We start from the raw sequence: 6,163 nt of genomic DNA, 5'->3' as shown, positions 1-6,163 counted from the left end.
TCTGAAGCCCTCTCCCTGGCCCTCCACATGACCTGGAATCTAGGATAGGGGAAGTGAAGGTAATACAGTATAAACATCTGAAATCTAGCTCACAACTGTGTGAGGTGTAGGGGGCTGGCCCGTGTATGGGGGAGGGGAATTAGGTAAACATCCATACAACCTTAACTGTGCCCTTTTGAGAGCTGCCCCAATAGCCCCATAACACAACGATGTGCACTCTGCCTTTTAACTGTAATGGACAGGCCTTACTACTGCACTTGCTCTATGCTCAGACACTGAACCTGTTCCCTGACGAAATATCGCATTTTTTAACTTCAATAACCACTTCATACCCTTTTACAACCCCTTCAAACAGGATACCACCCAAACCTAGACTTCCCCCACCCATCATCAAATCCAGACTGCTCTCATATCTCACCTCACTATTGACAATGACCCTGGCAAGAAGACCCCAGTACTCTGCTACTGATACAACCTACACACCTCTATATTGAAATGATGCAGACTGGAGCCTCAAGGTACACATGCACCTCTTTCTTTGGTTTCTTTTGGTTTTCTTTGGTTTCTGGGGGAACTCAGACCTCCTCATATCACAACTCTTCCAAGCTGCTCCAATTTATTAATGCATGCAGATAATTCCCAGGGTCCGTTGCCAGGTCTGGGGGTAGAGTTAAGGTTGTGTGGGCATTCATCTTAACCCCTATTTCCTGGTTTTCATAAATTTGACTTTAGCTGAACACGATGTTCTGGAAAGGCATGAGCTATTGCTGGGCAACCTTAACTCTGCACTAGCGAAGTCTTTGCCATTTAATATCTATATTTAAACATAAAGAACATCTGCACTTACATTAGACAGAATAAACGTGTAAGGGGTATAAACTGCTATGCTTCAGGGCAAAAGCCAAATGGTGTGTGTTAGGAAGATACTTCCTGTATGGATAGATTATTTCAGTAAAACATTTCTTGCTTCTTCCTCTGAAGCATCTGTTGGGGCTGTTGTCAGAGAGGACTAAAGCTGCTGCTGGTGTGATCTGGTATGACGTTCTTATGTTCCTAAGTGGGACAAAAGGCACTGTAGAGAGGAAGGTAGGTCAAGTGGTTGGGATGCATGCCCAAGTCTCAGGCGACCCAGGTTCAATTCCCTACTCTACCACAAGTTTCCTGTGTAACTTTGGGCAAGTCATTGGGTATGTCTACACTGCTCTGTAAACCCAAGCTCAGAGGTAGGCTTGAGCTCAGGCCTCTTCACACACCTTTCTGACTTGGATTAGCAAGCACTCCAGATCTAGGTGTCCTAGAACCCACCCAGGAGAATGAGTCTGAGCCTGAGTCCTGCTGAAATTTGGGTACAAGCCCTGTCACATTGCAGCAGGGACAGAGCCGAGTCAGAAGTTCTGTGTTGTGCAGAATGGATGTGCGAGCACTGTTGTGAAAATTGGGTCCAGCAACTGTAAACTCAGAGTTACAATGCAGTGTAGATATACCCACTTAGGCTATGTCTTTGCAACAAAGAAGGGTAACTACTGTGCATTAGTTCTCACTGTAAAATCCTGGCTCTGTATCTTTTACCATGGTGGATACTGAGAATGAGGGGCAATCAACAGGTTATCTCAAGTGCTTATATACAAATGCACAAAGCCTTGGAAACAAGCAGGGAGAACTGGAGATCCTGGTGATGTCAAGGAACTATGATGTGATTGGAATAACAGAGACTTGGTGGGATAACTCACATGACTGGAGTACTGTCATGGATGGTTATAAACTGTTCAGGAAGGACAGGCAGGGCAGAAAAGGTGGGGGAGTAGCACTGTATGTAAGGGAGCAGTATGACTGCTCAGAGCTCCAGTACGAAACTGTAGAAAAACCTGAGTGTCTCTGGATTAAGTTTAGAAGTGTGTGCAACAAGAGTGATGTAGTGGTGGGAGTCTGCTATAGACCACAGGACCAGGGGGATGAGGTAGATGAGGCTTTCTTCCGGCAGCTCACGGAAGCTACCAGATCGCATGCCCTGATTCTCATGGGTGACTTTAATTTTCCTGATATCTGCTGGGAGAGCAATACAGTGGTGCACAGACAATCCAGGAAGTTTTTGGAAAGCGTAGGGGACAATTTCCTGGCGCAAGTGCTAGAGGAGCCAACTAGGGGGGGCGCTTTTCTTGACCTGCTGCTCACAAACCGGGTAGAATTAGTGGGGGAAGCAAAAGTGGATGGGAATCTGGGAGGCAGTGACCATGAGTTGGTTGAGTTCAGGATCCTGACGCAGGGAAGAAAGGTAAGCAGCAGGATACGGACCCTGGACTTCAGGAAAGCAGACTTCGACTCCCTCAGGGAACAGATGGCCAGGATCCCCTGGGGGACTAACTTGAAGGGGAAAGGAGTCCAGGAGAGCTGGCTGTATTTCAAGGAATCCCTGTTGAGGTTACAGGGACAAACCATCCCAATGAGTCGAAAGAATAGTAAATATGGCAGGCGACCAGCTTGGCTTAATGGTGAAATCCTAGCGGATCTTAAACATAAAAAAGAAGCTTACAAGAAGTGTAAGGTTGGACATATGACCAGAGAAGAGTATAAAAATATTGCTCGGGCATGTAGGAATGATATCAGGAGGGCCAAATAGCACCTGGAGCTGCAGCTAGCGAGAGATGTCAAGAGTAACAAGAAGGGTTTCTTCAGGTATGTTGGCAACAAGAAGAAAGCCAAGGAAAGTGTGGGCCCCTTACTGAATGAGGGAGGCAACCTAGTGACAGAGGATGTGGAAAAAGCTAATGTACTCAATGCTTTTTTTGCCTCTGTCTTCACTAACAAGGTCAGCTCCCAGACTGCTGCGCTGGGCATCACAAAATGGGGAAGAGATGGCCAGCCCTCTGTGGAGATAGAGGTGGTTAGGGACTATTTAGAAAAGCTGGACGTGCACAAGTCCATGGGGCCGGACGAGTTGCATCCGAGAGTGCTGAAGGAATTGGCAGCTGTGATTGGAGAGCCATTGGCCATTATCTTCAAAAACTTGTGGCGAACGGGGGAAGTCCCGGATGACTGGAAAAAGGCTAATGTAGTGCCAATCTTTAAAAAAGGGAAGAAGGAGGATCCTGGGAACTACAGGCCAGTCAGCCTCACCTCAGTCCCTGGAAAAATCATGGAGCAGGTCCTCAAAGAATCAATCCTGATGCACTTGCGTGAGAGGAAAGTGATCAGGAACAGCCAGCATGGATTCACCAAGGGAAGGTCATGCCTGACTAATCTAATCGCCTTTTATGATGAGATTACTGGTTCTGTGGATGAAGGGAAAGCAGTGGATGTATTGTTTCTTGACTTTAGCAAAGCTTTTGACACGGTCTCCCACAGTATTCTTGTCAGCAAGTTAAGGAAGTATGGGCTGGATGAATGCACTATACGGTGGGTAGAAAGCTGGCTAGATTGTCGGGCTCAACGGGTAGTGATCAATGGCTCCATGTCTAGTTGGCAGCCGGTGTCAAGTGGAGTGCCCCAAGGGTCGGTCCTGGGGCCGGTTTTGTTCAATATCTTCATAAATGATCTGGAGGATGGTGTGGATTGCACTCTCAGCAAATTTGCGGATGATACTAAACTGGGAGGAGTGGTAGATACGCTGGAGGGGAGGGATAGGATACAGAAGGACCTAGACAAATTGGAGGATTGGGCCAAAAGAAATCTGAGGTTCAATAAGGATAAGTGCAGGGTCCTGCACTTAGGATGGAAGAATCCTATGCACCGCTACAGACTAGGGACCGAATGGCTAGGCAGCAGTTCTGCGGAAAAGGACCTAGGGATGACAGTGGACGAGAAGCTGGATATGAGTCAGCAGTGTGCCCTTGTTGCCAAGAAGGCCAATGGCATTTTGGGATGTATAAGTAGGGGCATAGTGAGCAGATCGAGGGACGTGATCGTTCCCCTCTATTTGATATTGGTGAGGCCTCATCTGGAGTACTGTGTCCAGTTTTGGGCCCCACACTACAAGAAGGATGTGGATAAATTGGAGAGAGTCCAGCGAAGGGCAACAAAAATGATTAGGGGTCTAGAACACATGAGTTATGAGGAGAGGCTGAGGGAGCTGGGATTGTTTAGCCTGCAGAAGAGAAGAATGAGGGGGGGATTTGATAGCTGCTTTCAACTACCTGAAAGGGGGTTCCAAAGAGGATGGCTCTAGACTGTTCTCAATGGTAGCAGATGACAGAACGAGGAGTAATGGTCTCAAGTTGCAGTGGGGGAGGTTTAGATTGGATATTAGGAAAAACTTTTTCACTAAGAGGGTGGTGAAACACTGGAATGCATTACCTAGGGAGGTGGTAGAATCTCCTTCCTTAGAGGTCTTTAAGGTCAGGCTTGACAAAGCCCTGGCTGGGATGATTTAACTGGGAATTGGTCCTGCTTCGAGCAGGGGGTTGGACTAGATGACCTTCAGGGGTCCCTTCCAACCCTGATATTCTATGATTCTATGATCTAGGTGAGGTCTACATTAACCCCTCCCATGCCCCCCATCCAGGTTTGACCTCACTTAGCTCCATCATGGTAAAAGCTACAGAGCCTTATCTCTACTAGGATATTAGAGTAAAATAACTAATACTAATTATCTCCCAGTAAACACATACTTTTTTTGGCAGTGAAGACATATCCTTAGTTTCTGTGCCACGCTGCACTCTGGGAATAAAACAGGGGTAGTAGTATTCCTTAGCTCTCATTGGTAGTGTTAATAGGTCCATACAAATACTTAGTGCAGTATAATGAATAGGTTTTCCAAAAGCTAAAACTTTCCTCCTTGTGCAGACGGGAAAAAACCTGCAGTTTGCAAAACAGAAAACGGCCATGGAAGCAAGTGAGGCATTCACATCCTTCTTTTGTACAGCTGGTGCTATGGAAAGGACAATGGTTAGGTTTGTAATTCTGAAACTGTCATTGTCTGTCTTCTAAACAAACAGTGATTGGATATTTGCAGATTCTCCTCTTTTTAACCAATCAACTGACTATACTGTAACTAAAAGTTGCTGGACAGGCTGAGACCTCTTGGTCCCAGAAATCTGTCATCTTTAAACTATGGTTCTGCTCTGAGAAGTAACTGTGTAAAAATGGCACCTCGGGACTTCCAATTTTTGTCTATCAGTTATTTCCAAGTAAACTTTTTTTCAGCCTACAAGAAAGAAGGTGGCTGGTGCAAGTCTGTATACGTGAGTATATGTGCCTGGTTTTGCAATGAAGTTCTGTGCTCCATTATTAATATAAAATGGTTGTTCTTGATTGTAGAGAAAAGATACTATCTCAACTCCAACCTGAACTTCGTGCTGTGTTCTTTATTCAGCAGAGTTCAATCCAAACTGATTGAAGTCAGAGGAAATATCTTCATTGTCTTTGAATGCCTTTTCAACCAAAACAAAAATGTTCAGGAAAATTTTCGTTTTGATTCACATTTTTGATAGCTTATTTTTATTGCCATGTGGGAAAAAAACAAAACACTTCTGCTCAGTTTTAAAATCCCTTTCCACTTTTTCTTCTAGTGGAACAGAGGAGTGATTTTTCACTCCACCAAAGCAAAACATTTTCCATTTAAAAAAAGTCATGTAACATTTCAAAACTAGATGAAAAAATATTCATGAGCTTTGCTTACTTTAAAAAAAAAACACTCGTTATCACTTGACGTCTGTTCAAAATCAGCTGTTCTAGTCCTCATTTCAAGGCCACTTACCTTTTTCAGTCTTCAATGAGGCCATTAGGGCTATGCAAACTATTCGTAAGAAAATATGAAAGCCTTGAAATTTAAGACTGAATTAAAACAAAATGGCCCAATCAAATTAGTCTGTTGTATGGTGGTTGGAGGAGAGGAGTGAAATTTTACTCTTTCCCTTAGCTCAATTTTCTCTTAAAGGTCTGATTTTAAGAAAATATTGAGGCTTTAGCTTCATTTCAAAATTCAAAAATTTCATTCCAATGAAGGTTAGGTTCTTATCAAAATGTGACCTCTCAAAATGCATGTTTTGATGCCAACACCATTTCATGAACCTTTCACACAAATTCTGAGAAATGGCTGAGAATGAAACTATCAATATCTGCTATTTTCACATCGCCCTAAATGCAACTCTACCAAATGGCTTTCAGAAATCTTGGTATAGTATATCCTGCATTTCCCGTACCTATCATGGGGAATAATGATTGATTC

Source organism: Caretta caretta, chromosome 6 (genome assembly GCF_965140235.1).
Source record: "Caretta caretta isolate rCarCar2 chromosome 6, rCarCar1.hap1, whole genome shotgun sequence".
NCBI lineage: Eukaryota > Metazoa > Chordata > Testudines > Cheloniidae > Caretta > Caretta caretta.
The sequence above is the reverse complement of the archived record's forward strand: the minus strand, read 5'-3'. Positions refer to the sequence as shown.